General features: G+C 44.3%; 1 pseudogene; it reads right to left on the minus strand.

Annotated features, from left to right (window-relative positions):
• Positions 1-512: 512 nt before the first annotated feature.
• On the minus strand, positions 513-651 carry LOC123171741 (uncharacterized; annotated as a pseudogene).
• Between the last annotated feature and the right edge of the window lie 23,389 nt (positions 652-24,040).

Below are 24,040 nucleotides of genomic sequence, written 5' to 3' on the forward strand. Positions count from 1 at the left end.
TATGAGATTGACCAATATGTGCTATAGCCATACCTGACCCGCTCGTGGTGTGGATTTGGTCATCTCCGGTGTACCGATCCCGGATGGTGAGCTTCTCTAGGTCTCATGTGATATGGTTCGTCGCACCACTGTCCAAGTACCAGTTGGTGTCGACGCCATACTGCGGGGCTGCCATGTTTGCACAGCGTTCTCCCCCCCCCCCCCCCCTTGATAGGAGGAGTCGTAACGCTTCCAGCACTTCGACGCTAGGTGACCAACCTTGCCGCAGATCTGGCACGTTGGTTTGGCGGCGTTGTTATTGTAGTTGCCGCTGCCACCGTTGTTGCCTCCAGGGTTGCCACGGTTTGGTGGCTTGGGGAAGGTGCCACGGCCACGATCACCGCCGCCGCCTTGCCTGTTGCTGAAGTCGCGTCCACGATCACCGCGGTCACCACCGCCGCGACCGCGACCGCGCCCGTGTGTTGCCGCGTTCGCTGATGACTGAGAGGACCTGCCACGTAAATTCATGCAAGTCTCGAAGCTCAGGAGCTGTGAGTACAGCTCCGGGACCCCGACAGGGTCAACCCTAGAGCACATGGCAGACACCACGGGGTTGAACTCCTCGTCGAGTCCAGCGAGGATGTGAGAGACGACATCCTCCTCGTCCACCTTCTTCCCTGAAGCAGCTAATTCATCACAAAGGGTTCAGATCTTACCAACATATTCAGTGATCGTCATGTTGCCCTTCTGGAGGTTTGCCAACGCGATTCTGACGTTGACAGTCTGCGCACGGGTATGCCATGCAAGCATCCCCTGCACCGTGTTCCACAGCTCTGCTGCGGTGTGGCACATCGCCACCTGGATGGCCGTCTCGCGGGGAAGCGTGGTCAATAGGTAAGAGAACACCTATTGATCGCGCGCATACCATGCACTGAACTCCGGGTTGGGGGCCTTGGACTTGGTCTTGCCGTCGTCGCTGGTGACTTCAACGTGCATCGGGGGCACCACCTGCTCGACGTCGAGGAAGGATGCCATCTGCGCTCCCCGGATGGCCGAGAGCACGGTGGCACGCCATAGCGCTTCGTTCCCTCTCGTAAGCTTCTTTGTTGCGATGTGTGCAAATGGAGATGAGGGGAAGGAGTTCGCCGAAGATCTTGCCATGGATGAGTTCGAGGTAGGCTCTGATTACCATGAAAGAAGAAAAGGGTTTAAGCGTATGCACCTCGGCAGGGACGCGTGTGTGTTAATATAGAGGAAAGATTACAAGATCGGCCAGGTTGTTTCTAGTCTTGACCTCTACTCCAAGCTACACAAGAGATAAGATCGACTAGTCTAACAACCTGCCGTATACACAACAATACGCACGCAATACCCACGCAATACACCCATCGTGACACTTGTCACGTTACATACAAGCCTACTCTTTAACACTCAGGGGCACGGAGTAACCAGATGCGACTTAACCGCCAGTGGGACAAGAGGCCGAGCACGATATTCCATCTACCACTCTCCACGCCCAGAAATCTGACTAGTTTTTCGGTGCCACTATTTGCTTCTCAAGATTTAATTGAACCCAGACTCCAATCGTGGTACATCCTTCTCCAGTGGTTGTTCACGGTGCAATGGTCACATGGGTTTGATGGACAATTCTCAGTGAAGTCTATGTATAGAGCGTTAATCCAGTCTAATATGCCAATTGATAATAAAAAGGAGAATTGAAAGATGAAGATACCTCTTATGAATAAAATCTTTGCATTGTATCTTCATCGCGGAGTCATTCTTACTAAAGATAGCCTTATTAAGAGGAATTGACATGCAAGTCTGCAATGTGTCCTTTGTCATCATGATGAGACAATAAAACATTTATTCTTCCAATGTAAATTGACTCGTTCTATATCGTCAATCATCCAGATAGCTTCTGACTTGTATACTCCTTGTAATGTCGCTAATGTATTTGGCAACTGATTACATGGGATAGATCACAGGTTTAGAACTCTTCTTAGAGCCAGAGCGCTTACCGTCATTTGGTCGCTTTGGCTATGTAGAAATGATAAGTTTTTTAACAATAAAAGTATTTCTCTAATGCAGGTTATCTACAAACATACCAGGATTCTTTGTTTACGGTCCTCTCTATAACGTGTGGAGAATCAAGGCCTGTTTGGGAAGGTGTGTACACGTTGATACGGCGAGAGATACTTCTACCCAACATGGGTCGCGTGTACATCTTAGTTATGCAGAGGCCGTGTGTAATGCTTAAAACTTTTAAGTAATAAAGCGTCCCTTTTCGGAAAAAAATCTTCTCGAGATTATCCAGCTGACAAGGCAGATAGATAGGATGGCCTGCCCCATATCTTTAAGGAATACACCACGATTTTCAAGGTTAAGGGTACCGGGAGGTACGTATTTTCTGAAGGAGTGTTACTTCTGCCCGTGTGCACAAGAAATGGTCGAGCTTATGAAGAGTAGAAGATGGTGTTGTCCAAGAGCAGCTAACATTTGAAGTGTTTCATTCTCGATTCCTACCATTCTCAAGTTGGCCTCACATCTTGATCCTATCATTGTCGTTGCTAACAGCAGGTGAATTTAGGCTGAACCTCAGTGCTCACTCTAGTGAGACATGGAGATCATGCACCTGGACGATGGCCATGCATGTATACACAGACATGTATAATCCTATTTTATTTTATTATGGTGTGCAAGGTCTGGTTGGTGAGAATTTTTATCTGGGACGACTTATAAATAGTGACGGTCTCCAATTCTGTATGTAAATAGCACGTGATGTTATTACTTTAAGCTTGGTCTTCAATTATATTAATCGTTTCAAATTCGTGAGCCAACTCATTTAATTTTGTTCTTTTTAAACACATTCATGTATCTAATGGAATGTTTAAACCATTTGACTCCATTGCCTAGAAAAGAAAACACCCCATATAGTGAAAATAATGGGCAACACTAGTAGAAAAATGGCCTAATGTGAAGCTCATTCGTCTCGGTTTGTAACTGAACCGGCACTAATGTGACCATTAGTGCCGGTTCCGACGGCTAGGCGGATGGCGCTCATTAGTACCGGTTCGTGGCAAACCTTTAGTACCGGTTTGTGCCACGAACCGCTACTAAAGAGGTAGTGGCCTTTAGTAAGGGTTGGTGGCTTCAACCGGTACTAAATAACCCCCCCCCCCCCCCCCCCCCCCCAGTACCGGTTGGAGCCACCAACCGGTACTAAAGGGGTGCGCTGCCACCAGAAGTGCACAATGTTTAGTCCCACCTCGCTAGTTGAGAGGAGCTCGCACCGGTTTATAAGCCCCGCCGCGGCTACCGTGTCGAGCTCCTCTCTAAGCAGGCCTTTATGGGCCTATTGCAAGTCTTCTGCCCTGTGGGGCCTACTGGGCCGTACGGGCTGTTTTTGCTTTATTTAAAAAAATCAAAAAAAGGTCCCGCTGACCACGGTGTGCCTCGTGCCACGTGGTGGGCCTTTGGTCTCGGTTCGTGTTGAACCGGGACTAAGGGGGGGGGGGCTTTAGTCCCCACCATTTAGTGGGTCATTACGAACCGGTACTACTAGTGCAATAACACACTTTGTATGAACAACCCAAATGCCGGTCCAAGAATAGTAAACCATCAAATGTTGGATGCTCTAATCCATCATCAGAAAGTTCAATCATCTGCGTGGACAAGGTGGCACGACCTATTGTGTTTCGTCCATTGTAATACTCCCTCCGTTCCTAAATACTTGTCTTTCTAGGCATTTCAACAAGTGACTACATACGGAGTAAAATGAGTGAATCTACACTCTAAAATATGTCTACATACATCCGTATGTGATATTCATTTGAAATGCCTAGAAAGACAAGTATTTAGGAACGGAGGGAGTACAATATACATTATTTACGTATGCGACGGTGATGTGATGGACACGCGGTTAGACAGGCGATGTAATACAACATACATCTTGCCATATTGATTTAGCTCGAGCCCTGCTCATTAGGCCAATAGGTGTGTGAAGGTGGATTGCATCTTCCAGCGAGTTCATGTAAATAGGAGAACTTGCTGATAACCTTGGCGTGCTGATCTTTAACAACAACAAAAAACATGGCTTGGTTGAGCTTCTTATCTTAGATCATAACAAATTATAGCTGAAAGTGAAAGGATCCCATTTGTGACACCACCATGTCCACCTGGTGGTGCGGTACCATTTGGTCGATACCCATGGGCTGCTCCATACCAGTGATATTATCTTGCATGTCTAGTTTATATACTTTTTGCACATGCCCATGGCCGAAATGGTATGGTACGGCTATGGAAGATGAGTGGTTGACCCTAGCTCGGTATTTTTTGTGCGAGGTAAAATCTACCACAGGTATGTAGCTTGGCTGTGAGAGGCAAAATCTACCAGGGACATGTAGCTTGGCTGTGAGAGGCAAAATTGGCGCCGCGACCGGACTTGTCCAGTCCGTAGTTTTTATTCCGTAAGTGTAGCACTTACGGAATAAAACATACGGACTGGACGTACGCGCCAACTCCATCCCTTGATTTCAGTTGACCCCACCTCGTAATTTCAACCTCTTCCCCATGAGTGCTCCACGTCAGTCTGTAAGGGGATTCCGTAGCAGGAATTCCGTAAGTGTAGCATTGTTGCCGGCAGCTCTTGCTACTCGCACATATGTGCATAGTCAACAGGCGGCGGCTCTTCGCCCAGGGCCTGGAGCAGCTGGGCAGGCCACGCGCGGTGCTCGTTACAGAGGCCGGTACGGCGGGCGGGCAGCGCTGCAGCTCTAGACGGTTGGTGGCATGGCAGCTAACATGGCCGCGGGGCTTTGGCTATGGTCGTACGCGCTTTGGAGGACTATGAGTCTGCGATGGCTATGGGGCATACAGATATACATACAGAGGTCCTTTGTCCTGTGGCCTCGGAGATAACTTGAACTATGGCGGCGGACGTGGTTTCCATGTGCCGGATGGCGCCTTCGTCGAAGGATCTTGTGGTCCGCGTCGTGGCGCGGCTTGGGTGCCTAGAGCTGGGCACCGGGGAGGAAACCGTTAAGGACGGACGAGACAGGAACGAAGTCGTGACCCTCCTACCTGTACAGGTGGTTGTGTGCCTAACACAAAGGTGGTGCCGGCCTGCGTGGGGCCTACTGCTCCACTGGTGGCCTCTCAGGCGTTTTGCAGCGCTGCAGCCGGCTATTGCTCAGCTAGCGCCCGCTGCCGTGGCTGTTGGGCAGAATAAGCCACGGCAACGGGTCGGCCGCGTCGGGCGTGTGCGCGGGCACGTGCTGGGCGAGTCGAACGAGTCGGACCGCAGCATAGGCGTGAGTGTGTGTGTGCGTGTGGTGCACAGGCGTGTCCGTGCACGTGTACACCCTGTGCGTGTGTGTAGGCATAGGTTGTTGGCGAACTACGTGGCATGAGCGTGCGTGGTTCTGCTGGAGCTCGCCGCGAGCTGTGCCCGTCGGAGCGCATCGCGGGCGCATGATGAGCGGGAGGAGCGCGTGCATGATCGGGGAGTGGAGGCGTGGGTGCGTGCCCAGTGCGCTGGCTCGGGAATAGAGCCGCGTAGTGGACGTTGTAACAGTCTGTGGAGTGTGCTCGAGTTCGTGCTTGAGGAGTAAAAAGGCCGTCTGTGCGGCGGGCGTCCGTGCGCCGGCAGTCCACCGTGTTCTCCCTCTCCTCGTGATTTCTTCTTCCTCGGTTTGGCTTGGGCTAGAGTGAGACGACAGGGAGAGAGAGAGGTAGGGTAGAGGGAGAGCTAGGGCAGGCCACGACAACAACACTGACAGCAGTTGCAGCATTGGCGGCGGTGCCGATGGAAGGTTTCGTCATGCAGGCTGTTGTTAAAGGCACATCTATTGACTCATCCGAGGCGGATCACATCGGTAAAGGTCCATGGAGGAATGAGAAATTTTATTGCTACGAATGCGGTGAAGGCGGTCATTATGTGGTGGACTGCATTTTGGGATTACTCGGATTATGATGTATTAGAATGGGTTACTGACCATTCAATGGGCGATTTTCCGCGACATGTGTTGCAGCATCTTCAATAGCATACTCGTACTACATCTTTTTCTTAATAAGTCATCAAATTTTGTTGTTTCCGAAGCCCCATTTCAATGGGGAACAGAGCAGAATAGAATCCTTCATTTTTGTGTCATATTAAAGCCATGCTTTAACTCGGTGGCGGGATCTAGCGAGCATCATTTTCTTCCAGAAAGTGTTATCGTTGGAGAACCCAACTTGCTTTGCTTGAGATGTGTGTTTGTGTGTGTGCGTGTGTGCGTGCGCACACGTACACGCGCCGCGCGTGTGGGTGTCTGTGGGCGCGCTCGTGTAGAACGTGAGTTGCAGGATCTATACCATCTTTGATCATTGTTTTCATCGGTTAGGAGTTTGTTTTCTTTGTAATCCACAATGGCATAGTTTCACTGTTATATAACTTTGCTATATGCCGATGTGATGTTTTGGGGTTTCTATTCGTGTTAACTGTGTGCATACTAACTTTGTAGAGACCCGGTGTGTGCTCATTCGTAGCCCCGATGTCTCGTACCCCTCTATTTGCATTGTTTTCTGCTATAATTTCACACATGAGAGAAATGTCTTAATCCCAATATTTTGAATGAGCATTTGCATGGAAGACCTTACCTAGTGATCTCATGGATTGTGTTGTTAACGTGCTCCCAACTGCCAAGGCACGGTTTTTTTTATAAACCTAGCCACCAAGAAATAATGAGAAAAATGCTACTATAAATAGTAGCATATAGACCATTGTTTGATCACAAGTCATGTCAGGATTTGTCTTTTTCTTTCCTACAGTTTAGGCCAAATGGCTCCGGTATTTGTCTGTTTTTATGTCCCGTTGGGATCCAAAGCTATTCACAAATTAATCCTGTTGGGAGGAGAGAGAGAGAGTAGACGGTACCATGCATGTGGTGGGATTTGTGGTGTGGTGTCCGGTTGCGAGGAGAGACAGGTGAGGGCACCCTGCATGTGAGAAAATTGAGCAGAGGACCACGTGGTTACTTTTGGTTGGTCAGCCGGATGTCCGGAGACCGATATAAGTCCGACAAGTTTGTCTGGGATTTGTCGGAAAACGGTGGTCCGAACCACTTCGCGAACCGATGGGGGTTCCCATTGGATCGCATGCCAGAGATGCCGCCCCTCAAGTATCACCTGCATGAGTAGGGCCTAGTCCTCGTAGTAGGTAGTAGGTACGGGTCAACATCGTCTAGTAGTTGCCGCCGCCGCCATCGCGCACCACCCGCGTGACGTGGTTCGACGATTCCTCAATGATGTGACCGGTGATCTGCGCCCGTGGTGCCGTGCCCGAGGACGGTGGGATATTCAAGTTGTCGTGTCATCCATCTCACAATGTCGCTTTGATGCCAATTGTTAGCACCCACAAATCACTCACGTTCTCTCTGCTCTGTATCTCGAGGTAGACAAAGAACAAAATAACGCTATGAAGTTTTTTGTGCAGTGCACTAAATGTTTATTTTCTCTCTTCTTCTTATTTCTCAACAGAAAGGAAACATGCCGCGGGTCGTGCCATCACACGATCGAGAACAAGTGCTACAGTCCTACAATCGTGCCTCAGGAGCATACTAGTCACGTCTTCAGGCGTCACTAACAGAATAACAGAAAACACCTAACTGAAAGTACTCATGAAAAATAGAGACTACTACGACAGCTAGAAAACACAGCACCATGGCAGCGATAACTACTGACCTTGCCACACTACTTTATTTTGCTAACAATTATGACAACTGAGTACATGTCTCTTATATTTTAAACTGTAAATACAACTTAGCCCTAACAGCACACGGTGACAATGACCACCATAGCATCAATCCATTGGCTAAATGTGCAACATACATATTCAGTTGAAGGTATAGAAGTAATCATCCCTTGCTATCGGAAATGAGAAGGTTGTACTTGAGGAACTCCTATCCCTGTTTGCACAGACCAAAGTTGTAAGGCTCCATGGTCCACGCGCTATACACAACTTAATCACTCACGTGCATAAATGGGTGTTGATCGATTAGTAGTGCATCATATCTACCAGCAATAGTAGGACTCGATGCATGGACCAGTGAGCAGCTTTCCTCTTGTTCCCGGTGTCTCTTATTCTGATGCTTTTTCAGATCCATTTTATAGTGACCTATCTACTCCCAGGACTAGGTCCTCTTTTTCTGCACTTGCCACACATTTGAATGTGAGGATAAGTGTTGTAACTAGGAAAACTGGATGCTACTACTCAATTGAAGATTCAGATGTATTTATAATTATATATGCATGCCCACCACATAAAGGACATGGTATTCTTGGTTGGAAGTTTGTTGGATCATCAATACTATAGTGAATTGACCTTATGTCCTAACACATTGTAAACATATAGATGAAGTATTTATTTATTCATAGTCCTTGTTTCAAGGTTAGTACTAGGACAATGCTCTTTAAACGTGAAACGAGGTCAAGTACTCCTCAGAACTATCCAGTTACAAGAGCGCGAAAATCCTATGAACGAAAAACACAACTCGCACCTCTTAGTTGAACTGACCGAAGTTGCAAAGAGGAGAAAATAGGAGCAGAGCCACTGAAAGATGCCGTATGTGTTGTAGAGGCGGCTGTACAACAAATGAGCAGACGTCTCACTGTTATCTATGCTACACAGGTTTGAATCCTGCTCCATGCAGATACAGACCCTTGCCTATCGGAAGAAACACAATGTCCATTACTAGGCGCTCTTAACACACTCGGTCTCGTCCTGATGTCCTATTATCAAGCTAGGGTTTCTCTTTTTTTTTTCCTGCATTATTTTGCCTAACAGTTGGTGGAGCAGAGAAACGTACTAAAATGACCCCTGGAATGCGAATAGAGCTTGACATGTCACTAGTGGTATATATATATTGTAAACAATACACCTCTTGGTAGATGTGAATATTTATTTCGGAAAGACTTCAAATATACAAGCATCCTATATACTACTTGATATCGAAAACATTTTAGTACATTTGTCACATAGTTACGCATAAGAAGTTACGCATCCTAACACTTCAAATATACAAGCATCCTAACTTCAAATATACAGGCAATTACGTAGAAGAAGTCGTGCGCGATATTGGTCACATAGTTTCAATATCAAAATGTTTTCCCGGCTGCATGCTGGCCACCTTACTTAATTGCCAAGCGAAATATTTAAAACATAAAACAGTAAATTATAAAGTAACAATGGTTCAGTGGTTCTGAATTAAACAAAATATTTATAATACAATATAGAGACTAGCTAAGCATCCATAAAATCAATCATCATCTACGACTTTTCTACACGCTTGCCAGCGTTGCAGCTGCCGCTGCGCGACACCTCAAGGTCAAGGGGAAGAAGACACGTTCTCATGTCAACGATCTGCATGTACATGTAATAACTTGTGTAGGCGTCCCTCGTCGCGTATGTGAGGTGTTGTGGACTCAATCTTTCATCCCAGATCTTGTACCAGCGAAGGTTGTCGATGCCGTCTTTAATGCCGGTGTTGGACGGGTCGATAATGGCGGCTGCGAGGTCAACCAGTGGTCATGCTGTTTCCCGTTGCTGAGGATGTTGTATTGCTTCTGGATGTTTATGATATTCGAGCATGGCAAGGCCAAATTACGGAGCACCTGTGCATCGTTGGTGGTCTCCACCATAACAAATTCATAACTAAGTCTATTGAAAAACCTAGCAAAGAAATTCACAAGGTCTCATCACCCTGTAGTTATGGTAGACGAGGACATGCTGGCCCAGGCATAACTGGGCGACGATGACCTTTTGATCATACCGGGACACGTGTGGACTTACTCGAGGTTGAGACCGCCTACTTTTTATGTGTCCTCCCTCGGGATCCGCTTGAACATGGCCATGGTGCACTCCACCCGCTCTGGCTCGTTGGTGTGCGGCACAGTGAGGTAGGTGGCATTGTGTGAACTCCATGGTGAACTGCTCGTTCCCATTCACCCCCGGGATCGTCATTGTAGAAGTACCGATCCCCTTTATATATGTGATCTTTAAGTGGCACCGTTATTGTGGTTGTAGGAAGATTGTAAGGTTGGAGAAGACCTAGTTAATGGTGGAAAAAGTAGTGCATCAGACCGTATTTATACATTGGCCAGCTGGACAGGAATATCGTCATGCGCGTTAGTGTTGCGATATGCGCTAGTGAGTTCAACCGTATGATGTCGCCCTGCGTGGCGCAACTGGATGTATGGACCCCCAACAGCGAACCGAGTGCGTGGAGGCCGCCCCAACCATCGGCGTGCCCATATTTTGGGAAAGGTGCCCACACTGTACAATGGCACACTTACTTTACACGATAAAATGACAGACTTACATTTCATAGGTATAAAAAGCATAGATTTAAATCACGGGTGAAATCTGCGCTATCGCGTTTCTGAAACTGCCCCGCGATTTCCATGGCTCGGCAAATCGCTGGAGCTCGTGGCGCTATCGTGGGCGATTGCGCCATTCCTTCCTTAACAGTCGCGGCAAAAATCTCGGCCGCGATTTTCCTTCGCCCGCTATTTTAATGTATGATAAAAGGTCTAAAACTACAATATCTAAGCTAGGTAGGCGCAGTCATTGCATCAACACGTTGACCCACTGCACCATGTCGGCTTGGTAGCCCGCCATAGAGTTCACTACCGCGAGATAATGGTAACCAACCTCAGTCCTATCTGATATGCTACATCTAGTACCATATTAACCCAAGTGTCACCTTGCCAGATCTTTACTGAGGATTCACACCCAAAAGCCCAACTCTGTTAGCACTAATCTTGATATTGTATCTGCAGACGGAAAGGCGCCACAGCACCCGGGTGCCCCGACACCCGGTTATCCAGCGCGTCGTGCGCTCTGAAGATTGGTACCGAGGACTTGAAGATTGGTACCGAGGACTTGACAGCAGCAGGCCATTTGCGTATGCATGTTAATTAAGCCTTCGTTTTACAGAGTGGAACAGGGCCAGTCCTAGGCTGCGAGAGATAGGGTAGGCGTGGTTGCATGTCACCGACAGCGCCGTGGTAGCCCTGGTACGTAGGTCAGGTTCTGCTGTTGTGCATGCTGGTTATTATTGGCAAGACAAGTCATATCTCTCTCCCATGGCATGTCTCTCACATGCAGATTCTGCATGCACCTCAGGCCAACTCCACTGCGCGACCCCATTCTGTTCGCGTGCGTCCGTTTGGGGTACAACGGACGAACCAAACGGCCCAGTGCACGGGAGCAAACAGACTTTTGTCCGTTTTCTGTCCCTTTCGACCCATCCCCGGTCCAAGTTTGCGCCGATTTTGGGGTGCAACAGACAGCGCGCGGACGGGCGGGATGCACGCGCTTGTCCTCCCCTGGCCCGCCTGGCGGTGGCACAAAGCAAAACCCCCCGCGCCCCATTTGGCGCCATTTCCCGCAAACCCTCCCACGCCCCTCCCCCCATACATGGCCGACGCGCAGCCGAATTCCGATGGCCTGGCCGTCGACCCGCCCGGAAAGGTGATGAAGAAGGCGGCCAAGGCGCCAAGGAAGCCGTGGTCGGAGTGTACGCCGGAGGAGATCGCCAAATTAGACGCGGAATCGGCGAAGAGGAGGAACCGGAGGGCGGTCGTCAAGGGCAATGCTCCGCGGCCAAGTTCGCCGCCGAGCGCGATGCGATGGAGACCGCGCGGCGCAAGGCCGAGGTCGAGGAGAAGGAGACCATCGTCAACAAAGCGCACGCCCTCCTCATGCTTGGCATTTGTCGTCCGACGGGTTTCTCTGCAACGCCCGTCGGCCCGGCGAGCACAGGCTCGTCGGTCGCCAGGCCTCCGCCGCACTTCCAGTTGCCGACGTCGCGGACCAAGCCAATGTCGCCCGGCTTTCCCCGCCAAGGCACGATGGCCAGACCCGTTTCTCTTCGTCGCCTGACGTTGGCGTGATCACGTCGTCCACCCCGCGCCCCTCGGCCGTCATCGACCTCAATGTCACGCCTGGGTCCAGCAGCGGTGCCGGCCGTCCGTCGAGATGCAAAGAAAGCAAGCACGGCCACCGTTTACGGGCACCATGCTGTCACCCGCGTCTTATTCGACGGAATGCCAATACCAACGCCACCGGTCGACGACCCCTTCTACAACCAGTTCATGGCGGATGTGATCTACGAGCGTGGGCAGGGCCGTGCCTACGACCCCGACGAGACGCAAAGTTAGGATGGCCGCGCCCAGTACGTTGCCGATGAAGAGGCCGACGACCGTGCTGACTACGACCATGGTGACTCGTGGCATGAAGACGATGACATCTATTGCAAAGGTGATGGTGATGAAGAAGAAGGCAATGACATATACACAAGAGGAAGCACAAAAGATGAGGAAGAGCATTCGCATAGGTTCATATACACAAGAGGAGAACAACCACAACGAACGGCCGAGATAATGGGGTGTCCAGACACCCAGGTACTGAAAAGCCAGTCTCATCTGCATATTTAGTTAGATTTTTCTATGCATGTAGAATAGGTCAGGGAGTAACTAGTCCGGCGAAGCTTCAGCGAAGATGTGCGGAGAAGGCGGGATGCCAGGCCGCTGTGTGATACGGCGAGATGCCGATGCCAGCATGAGGCTCTGTGTGATGCGGCAACTGCGTGGGCGGTTGGAGCTGGCCGACTAGACACCGAGTTCGAACCAAGAGTCTTTGGTTGGTTAATTATTGATTGCATGCACTGGAGTTTGTTCAGAAGAGGCTTGCTGCAGTTACTTACGTTGACACAGATTGCATTTTGGGACAAATTTTTATTCCTTCGTGTTACATCAATGTTAAATTATCTTGGATTTAGAACGCTAGACCAAATCACCAGTAGCAACCTGTACGTGTAAGCTAGCTAGCAAGCTAGCAGCTTAATGGATTCCTCCTGAAACAAGTGCACGTACGTCTCGCCTGGTAAAGCTAGCTAGCGATCGATTCGATCGTCACTTCGGCGGATAGCTTCTTCGGCAACAGAAAACAAATCGATGGATTGCAACAGGCTCGTCTCGAGCCTGGTTCTTTCTTCTTTATTGCTCTTTTCTCGTTATTCATTACAAGGGGGATACACAGCTATATATAACAGCTCAGCCTAGCATAAGCAAACCAAGTCGGTTTTTAATACTAGTCCTAGTCGGCCACACATGTATACGTACATGTATGGAATACCTAAGCCATGTTTAACTCTAATAAATTATATCTCTGTACCTGAAAACATGTAAGGATTGCACATCTCATTCCTCTGAATTGCGAACAATCCTCCAAGTTTAGCCTATGCAAGCTAACTCCCAAAGGAGATTGATATGATAAGATGTTACATACATTAACATGCGGAGCAAACTTAACTTACAAGGCCCGCACCACAATCTTTATCCACAGTAGTGTTCTTGATGAATTCGGCAATGAGACAGCTACTGCTCAGCGCTGGAATTAACATCAAAGTCATTATTTCTTCCCCTGTGCCTCCTAGTCCTATGTGTGTACTAGCTAATATCAGTTCGAGATAGCTACAATGGTTTTGCATTTTTTTAAAGATAAACATCTCCAACAGGTTTGTTTAGTGCAACCTATTTGTTGCTAATTCTCAAGAAAAAATATTTATTGCTACATGAAGAAGTGTTCAAATGTAAGAGTTTTGATATAAAGATTGACGTGTGAAGGAATGATATATGATGCTTTCTACCGCCCTCAAAGATTACTAGGGGGGGGGGGGGGGGGGGGGGGGGGAGGTTGGTGGTGTCTATTAAGGTAGCTCGGCTGGAGTTAAGATCTTTGTCATTGTGGCCAAGGGAACAGACCAAGGAAAAAATTCATCCTCCATGGACAAACCATGGTAGTTATCTCCATAAAGAAAATTACAGTGTAATCTTTACCTAATATTAAAAGACGGAGCCTTTCCTAGTTCCCTTTATATCCGTAAGATTGGCGGCTGAGATTTAAAAGAAAGATTTTTCTATATGTATACATTATACCTTTTCTCTATATCTATATACAATCATTAAACCGTGCCCCAGCTTGCTGGAGAAACTCACGGGCTGACCCAAACATACGACTAGCACGAAGCATGAAATCCTGAATGCATACATCCATCTCACGTACGTGTGTCAAAAAAAAAGTAGGTGTGTGTCTAAAAAAACATATGCATGTGTAGATGCCTAATTTCAAATGCCATCATCGCTCTCTATCCCGTCTCTCTTTTTTTTGGACAAGGCATGTCTCTCTCTAGGGTTACGGGATGTGACCCGCCACCGCCGCCGGTGCCGTCTCGAAGGCTGCCGCAAGTCTCTCCGGTTGACTTAGTCGTCCGACTGTGCTCCTAGCTCGACGATTCTTCGACCGACCACCGTCCGTCCATGCCGGGCTCAGCGCTGCTCGTCCCCGCCCTCAGATCGATGTCATAAGAAGTGTTCCACCGTGACGACCACCAGATCCCCTGCCTCCCATTCAAGCCATGTGGTCGCCGGCCTTGGGCTTCATCGGCCTGCTCCGACGCCCCAAGCTCCGCCAGCTACTTGCCTTGGGAGTATTTGGTCTGCGCTAACAAGCTTGGCCAGGACGTCGCCGAACTTCGAGTTCAACGCTGACGAAGTCGTCTAGCCCAACCATGGTCACACACCCCGTTCTCCTCCCAGAAGTTGTGCAACCCGTGAAGAAGAAACAAGGTGCCAAGTTATAATTCTCCCAGTTGGCTTTTCCTAAGTTTAGCATACAGAGCATGTTCGATTTCCACCAGAGATAACATCCAGTTTAGTAATCCAAAGGAAAGGATAATCTTCAAAGCAAAATAATAATCATTTACCTGATTGCTCACACAATTAACGGAATCCACAAAAACAGTTAACCAAACAGAGCATGAGGAAGAGATGATTCAGACAGAGCTGCAGTTGATGTGCCCCTGTGTGTGAATTGCTGCCCTGCTATGTGAGAGGTAAGAGTGAAAGATCCCACGACGCTGGCATCGGCGCACTGATTTTAGTGCCATCACCATGGTCATTTCCCGGCGGGTCATCCTTGAATACCAAGCGACTTGACGACGACACCGGCAATGTTTCCTGTGAGCAACCATAATCCTCAGATTCAGATGGTGTACGCTCATCATTCGCTCACCAAAATGATTTGGATTTTGTGTCATGATTTTCCATGTTGCGAGGTTTGCGATAACAGGTATGGCTGGGACTGCATGGCGCCGGCAATCAGACCAAGGGAACTGACGCTGGTACGTTGCTTACATCTCTTACTGTAGTGTGATGATGACCGAGTCCTGTTAAATCTGTCATAGCTGCACTTCTTCGTTGCAGGTGGCAATGAGGCTCTGACTCCATCCTCTGAATCCATCCTGACGGCTCAAACATGTTTAGTTGAATACAACATATTACCATTCTTATCATCTTTCATTAGCATATATGCGTGCATCTACGGATTCCTCTTTTTTTTTTTCTCTTTCTTTATTTTCTCAATGCTTAGCTCCCCTGTATGATGCTTGTAATGAGCTAGATTGGCATATGCTGCACATTATGGATTTGGTAGCAGAGGTGCATGTCGGGGCTTGCCGTGGATGAATGTGCACGGTGTGCCGACACCGTGGCCTGCACCATACCCAGCGAAAGCCATGGAGCCCGTGGGGAAGACGCAGAACCTGATAGAATCCACAACCTGAACATTCATTAGCTCCTGGTATGTATTTGTTTCCGCTGGATAATGCTCTATTGCCGTTGTGGCCTCCCCGTGACGCCTTCCCAACTATCGTCTTCTTCCCTGAAGCTACATTATAAAGTATAAATTATTAACTAAAATTTTGCCAATGGCAATGTATTATTAGTTTATTACTTTGTGTTGGTATTTTTCGTCAAACATACATTCAGTACGGTTTGTAGTCAACCAAGCACAACTTATATGATACCAGATTCAAATTATTAACTAAAATTTTGCCAATGCAATGTATTTGTACTTTTTTTTTTGAAGAACCATGTAGGAGCTCTGCCAAAATACTATTAAGAAGAGTGAATGGAGTACTTACTGTGTAGAACTGTGGTTATAACTATCCAAATTTTATATATACATTTTTCTTTTCATATTTATAAGATAGCATCTCCTATAAGTTATAGTATAGTTGGAATTCCTGCTGACTTAAATTTCTATAAGATTGAGATAACGATGCTACTTCCGAAAACCTTACACCAAAGGTTGCATACAAAGTCAATGCCCCCTCGATGATACTGCCGAGAGAATCCATCACCATGACCAGGGGAGAGCAAGTTAGGGATGTTATCACCAACATGATTTTTAATGTCTTGTTCTTTGCAATACTGGTCATCTATTTGACTTTGACATAATGCCTAGCCATGGTGCCATGTGCAAGTCATTATTGAGGGTGCATGGAACGAATTGCAAATAAATATATCTAACACTATGTTTCAGGTCTAGGAGACCAGGGCATCTCCAGGTCAACCTCTTCGAGGCAATTTTCAGATGCCTAAAATGTTGCCGCTAACACATGTTTGTTATGCTATTTTTTTCTTTTGAAAGAACGCCCTTTACATATTGTTTTGGTGCACATGAGCAAAGGCCCAGTTTTTTATATTCCATTTAGTTGATAGCGACAACCAAATAACTCTTGCACTAAGTTTGGACCGATGGAAAGGAAAGTATTTGCATATTTTTTCTACTTAATAATCATTATGTGCTTTTCATACAGATGTGAGATATTTTCACTGGCTCAAAACAGATGTGTGATATTTCCAGCAATATCTCTTTGCTATTCCATTTATGTGTATGAAGTTATTTTCCCTTTTCACTTGGTCACCACCTTTGGGCTGTTACTTTATAATTACAACGATCAAAAGTTCATTCGAGTACACTCATCACCTGATCTTGCTTAATCACAAATATCTTGATAGATCCAGATATGAAAATGGGAGCACACTCATCACGTTATTCATCAATCCAGTCACCATCCTCTGTGTTTGTCAGTTCTGTTGCAAAAGCTACCTCCAAGACAATATAACATTTCAAACGTGACACTGGATGATGACTGAAAATCCTTACTTGTAGGCAAGGGAACATGTACAATACCCGTGTTGTATTGGAACCACAACTCGTTTTGTTTAGCGAATATTTGAATGGCGAAAACACCAATTCCATAATACCCTGGCCCACAGTATGTGAGCCGAGTTCACAGGAAATTGCCAAAACCGTTCTGCAGAGTAGTGGCATAGTTTACATTTGCTAGCTCTCTCTTGCTAAAAATGGGGATTGGATGGATGACAGAGGTGATCCAGGCCGTGCGCGTCCGAATTGGATGGGTGGGAGTGCCTAATCGCTGTGGTAAGGCATAGCTCTCTACGTCTTACTGTTTTGTAATATGGTGCCGTAGCTTCCTTCACTTTTCTTCGAAACCACAGAGGCAACTAGCCCAAGGCCCATCACCAGTTTTCTAGCGCCACCACCACACATGCTCCTTCATCTCCCGTTGCATAAATGCACGCACATTTTACACGGCCGCACACAGATGTGCAATGTGGTGCGCGGTGTTTATTTTCTGAAGTCTCCTATTCCCAAAGGAGCTTCATGTCTCTTAAGCCAAAAGTCCCCTTCTACTCCCGAGCTCATTTGAGCTCGGGATGAACATTTAATTCAAAAAAATAAAAAAAAACATCGGAAAATTCTGAATTTTTTTAGTGTGACAAATGTTCTCGGTGCTTGCAAATTTTGATCATAATATAACATTTGTGAAGGTCATGGAAAAAAACACAACACTCTAAAATGCTTTCGAGAATAGCATTTTGGAGTGTTGATTTTTTTACCATGACCTCCAAGAATGTTATTTCAGGATGAAAATAAATATGCAAACACTGAGAGCATTTGTCAAAGTTTGGAGCAAAAAACATTCAGATTTTTTTAAATTTTTTACTATTTTTCCAATTTACTGTTCGTTGGGGAGCATACGAGCTCGTGACGAGATACTCTGCGTCCCTCTTAAGCTTCCTTGTTTCATCCTTCTAACAAGCTATGCTCAGCTCCCCTATCAAGCTCATCCATATGAGTGATGCATATCGAATTAAGCCATCTGTGCATCGAGCTTGCTGCTGATTGATGACCAATAAATAGATAGAAACCTACACATGAACGTGAGCAATATACAGGTAGAAACCTACGCAGGAACATTATCAGCACTAGTCATCGACCCGTGCAACGCACGGGCTAGTTTAATGTCAAAGAACACATAAATTGTAGAATTATTACCAATTATCATGTGTGTATCTATTTTGAAAATTATTATCACGAAGAAATATAATATTTTCCATCAGTAATCATAGGATAAGGAGGATCAAATTCATTACTTCAATTACTGGTTAGGCGCTTTACATGTAAACTCATACTGAAAAACATGTATTTAATAATATTTCATGGTAATCCATACAACAAACATTTAGTTAATGATAATTAGATGCTTTCTTATGTCTTCATGGGTTTGAATATTCTATACAGCTAGTTCATTTGATTCGTATGCTGATTTTAGTTATATTAGTCTTCTTATTTTAGGTGAATTGGTCTTAAGTTTTGTATACCAACTATTGTGGATTATGAGATGCTTCTATCGATCCAACACCAGATTTCATGATGAGAATAGTGAGAGTATATGCACATGTGATCCCTCCGTTCAATTAACATAACACGACTTCTCCATTTCTTCTATATGGATACATAGACGAAATGGATGAACAAAAATTCATAGAACATCTACAACAAGCATGTGAACTGAGATGAATTGTTATTCATCAAAGTCCATTGATAAAAGTGTACTCTAGTACTCAATTACCTAAATTTCTAGATGATGCAGCTTAGATAATTTCACTGATTCTAGAGTATCATCACAATATGTGTAAGAGTGATTAGAGCCAAATGTGGAAACTATTAATAGAAGTGAAAGAAGAAGAAAATACCAAGCTACTTGTATGTACGAAAGAGGACGGAACATACATAAGCATTTTTGGGGCATCTAAGAAGACAAACTTCATCAGTTGTTGCTACAGCAAGGCAGAGGTGACTTCTCTATGTTGGACTACTTCGAGACTTTTTAATAAGATGGCTGCATGCATCATCATGATGCAGAGGCCGGTGGTACGCCTCCATTTCCAAAAAAAAGAGGTCACTTCTCTATGTTGGACTGGTTGTGTCAAAATATTATGAAGCATGACAACATGAGAGAGCTACAACCAATCTTGCTTTCAGGACAAACCATAATGGAGCACTTGAGTAACTTAAGCTACTTATTTTTTGCAAATGGGTAATTTAAGATACTAAGAAAACAATGTAGCAACAATGGAATCATATAACCTGTACCATTGGCGTCTGACGAAAGCCTTCTGATGTCGTTGTCAGCAACATCACGCATCACAGGCTTATGCACATCCTGTCATCCTTCCCTGTAACTCTCAGCATGACGTACCTAGTGCAGTTGATCTGTCGTTAATTTGCCATCCTTCCATTCTCAACCTACACATGAGATATGTGTGCCGTACATCTGAAAATAGATGAATTGTTTTTATTTGGAGGACTATAGAAGGTATACCTATACTATTGCATGCAACACGTTATTCTGTATGGAGAAATCAACCACGCACCACAATCTACTGCAACAGTTGTAATTTATGTCTTGTTGGTTCTGGCAGCAATATTGGGAGCATTGGATTCTCTATCTTTTGACTGGGCAACTTCCTGTTCCTTTGTCATGTGAGTATCACGAACTACATAGAGTTAGTAGTTGAATTGTTTAGGAAGTAATAAATTGAATTATTATAGTTTGACAACAATGATCGATTATTTGTAAAAGACCTATTTTCATCTGCTACTTGGAGGTAACAAAAATTGTACATAATCGTAAGAGGGCGCACACCTGGATCCGCAGCAAAAAGGGCATGGTCTGGATCTATAGCAACAGGAGCGTGGATTGGATCTGCAGCAATAGGGGCCTGAACCTAGGGTCTCCTCTTCCAGCACTGAGACATGGTACAGAGAAAGACATCACCTAGAATTCCGTTGGATGCCTCTGTTAAAGGAAACAAAGGGCGATGTGATTTGCATGGGCTAGAGGCAAGATCATCTGTAACAACACAGCAGACGGGCAGTCCTGACACCGGCAGCAGCGACCAGCCAGGCGCTGCCGGCCAGCCAGGAAGTCCTACCTACGGTGAGAGCATGGAGATCCTGAGCAGGTGCATGAGAACTCTGTGTAAGAGAAGGCGGGATGTTGCCTAGTAGCATGCAGATGAAGAGGAGGAGACGTAGATGACATGGAAAAGACATGCGTAGGAGACGGGACTTGATTAAAGACCTGAGAGTCATGATGCGTAGATCAGTCTTTTCAATTGTTTATATATATATATATATATATATATATATATATATATATATATATAGGTAAATTATCTGGACACCTAGGTGCTCGGGCACCTTGCGTGTTTTAGGTAGGTATCGCTGCACAATGATTGTTTGATTTCTTTCCTAACTATTCTTCATGCAAGCTTTCCATTCTTACATTTTGTTTCCATTTTTAAATATTAGGCATGCAAGACTTGCCATACAATAAATCATATTATTGTTTATTTTTTCTGACCTACTATGGGTATCTAATACACGTATTTTTGTCTCCTAACTATCTAATACGGGTATCAAATACTTACTAACGAAATTATGCACATAAGCGGGTATTATATACCCAATAAATTATTTTCTGAACTACTATGTTCTTTTTTTGTTTCCTAACAATTCAATATGAGTATCTAATACGCGGGTATGTATATAATAAATTATTCTATGTTCTAGCTAGTAACGAAATTATATACATACGCAGGTATGCATATACCTACTAACAAAATTATATACATACGTGGGTATGCATATACCTACTAAAAAATTTATTTACATACGTGGGTATGCATATACCAAGTAACGAAATTATGTATGTATGTGGTTACCATGCAAAAAAGTATATGTACGAGTATGTATATACCGAATTATGTGGTGTGTATGTCTATGCCTACTACTGAAATTACGTAAAATACACGAGTATTTACATACCTAGTGACTTATTCTACGAAACAATAAGTGCTAATTTTTATTCAGTATGGTATTTTAATCTCCTTCCTTTTCTATGAGGTGACATGCATGCATGGATGGTTAAAGAATTAAAGCCTGCCAAATTAACTAGTAATTAAGGCATTTACATTTGTTGCCAAATCAATCGCTGAACACGATCCAACGACGTGTATTTATATATATGTATATGTATATACAGCGTGGACTTCCTAGCTAATTACATGCGAGATTAATGCATTGATTAGATGCGTCCATATGTTTATATTAGACCGGTGTGGACAATCAGAATATCAGATCAATATAACTAATATACAATTGAGCGATCGAATTCTAAGATCTCTAGGCTTTGTTTCTTCCGGCCGTGGGAGGTTAGATTAAAGAGATCTGGAGGCTGTGTTTTTTCCGGCTGTGGCTGGATGATCTGGACCGTAATAATTCGGCCCCACACCAGATAAACGGTTTCTAATTACTAATTAACGTGTCAATTTTTAGGGAGTGTAATTAGTATAGGTACTAGTCGTCAACCCATGCATTCGCACAGGCTAGTCAATTTGCATGAAAAAAAAGCCAAATACCCATCTATCCTCTGAAATCTCAAGCACATGCAGCGTGTCTCCAATATTTTTGTGATTATTTGAATTCTATGTGACAAAGAAGGATTCAAAGGATGTCTTATAACTCTTTCACCATTTTTATTTTCAGTAGCCATGCTTCTCTAGATATTCAATAAGTGAAGCATGCTTACTGAAAATAAAAAAAGTGAAAGAGTTAGAAGGATAGATAGGTTCATGTATACTTGGGAATTGGGAACAAATCATTTGTTATGTCATCCAACCATTCAGTACTTTGGGGAGTTGACGCTAAAAGAACAAAGCTTTAGAAGCCACCTTATGTGTATATTGTATGAACATGGATTTATCACAGAAAAATCAGCTACATATAGTTAATTAAGACAGAATGCCAACTACTTGTGGGCCCAGTTGTTATATTCAGCATAATTTATATTTTTTGCATAATATATATATATATATATATATAGGTAAATTGTTTGGGGCACCTAGGCGCGTTATGGCAAGTACTATTCATTAGTGCATGGTGTATACTTGACAAGATAATGACTTTCCATCTTTTGTTTGCATGTACTAGTATCCTATGTTATGATTGTTTTCCATAACAAAAATAGTCTGAACACTTATACTTGGGTACGTATATATGTACATGTACGCGAAATACCAACGTGTATATGTTATTAGACCGAAATACTAGTTAATGAGTATTATACCTAACGCAAATTTGTATGCATTAACGTTATACCCAATGAAAATATACACATAAATATCATACATTTTAAGTATGTGTTGATGTTATACCCAATGAAAATTTACACATAAATATACCTCGATGCGGATATACAAATAAATATGCACGTGTATACCCAATAAAAATATAAACATAAATATACATACCTTGGTGTATTTTTTTGTATATACCCATCAATATCACACATTTTACAAGCGGTATATGTACCTGAGATACCCACGTGTATATTTTTTAGACCGTAATACCAGTTAATGGGTATTATACCTAATGAAAATATGTGTGTGTTGGTGTCATACCCAATGAAAATACATACATGTTAGTGTTATACCCAATGAAAATATGTACAGATTGGTATACGTGGTAAAAAAGTTGTGTCGTATTTTTCTAATGAATTACTATGCACCTGCCATACATGGCAACGAGTACGCTAAATAATCAATTACAATTTAATATCGTGAAGAGAAATAATGACACGTATCAATTACGTAACCTTTATTACTTTCCATAGAAGTACCTTCATGCAAACGAATAGGAAAGTAATAATGCGGGTATGCATGCAAAGTCTATACCTATTTTAACAGCGAGATCAAGTATGATCCAACGGCATGTAGGTAAGGAGCCTGGGCACCTAGGTGTCCCAAATGATTGTCCTATATATATATATATATATATATATATATATATATATATATATATATATATATATATATATATATATATATATATAAAAGAAGTGTATTTCCTGTGAGCTATAGAGAGTTATGTTGTTCATGGTCGATACCCTTGGAATGCACTCCTTTATCTCATGATGTGTGAACATCTCCTGTCCTAAAGACGTTTTCCTCATAGATAAATTCGTCATACTTATTTAGATTCATTCTTTGGTCCTATTTCAATAGTCATGTGGGCGTCCTTCCACCCCCTAAGCATCAATGAGCCATATGTCCTTGCCATGAATTGGCTGCAACAAACGTGAAGGCGACACAGGAATAATTTTAATTTTTCCACAGGCTTTAACAACAAAATGGAAATTTAGGTATCAACCCTCAATATAAAAAGAAAATTATTGATCAATCTATGGATAAAAACTGTGATGTCGATGTTGTCATTGTAACTTGGTCTCCATGCATCAACGCATGGTAGTAAATGCCTTGGTTTTTCCTAATGCTCACCAGAGCTAAATTTAGGTTAGCTTGAAGTTGATGATGTTGGCTCATACGTTCGGTGCCTCCCTCAAGATAGATTTTTGTAGACTGCAAGTGATACACGATTGAAGCAATGTATTTAAGTTGTAACGTGAAATTGAACATGTGCTTCAACAATGTGACAATATTCACACAAAAAATCATCTATATATTTGCTAATTGAATCTCCTCGAGCCCTAATTATTTGGTAACATTCCTTACTCCAAAAAGGATAACTATATTTTTCTGCACAAAGAAATCATCTATTACTTGTACATACTATTTGTGACTATGTGGTTGAGCCATAATTTAAATGGTAAGAATCCTTACTCTAAGATGGATAATTAATTTTTTCAGCACAAAAAAAAAACTATATTTCACAAAAAAAATGAATCTGTTACTTGTACGTACCTTTTGCCAGTACTTGTCAACCACATAGCAGATTGATGATATC

Source organism: Triticum aestivum, chromosome 7D (assembly GCF_018294505.1).
Source record: "Triticum aestivum cultivar Chinese Spring chromosome 7D, IWGSC CS RefSeq v2.1, whole genome shotgun sequence".
Lineage (NCBI taxonomy): Eukaryota > Viridiplantae > Streptophyta > Magnoliopsida > Poales > Poaceae > Triticum > Triticum aestivum.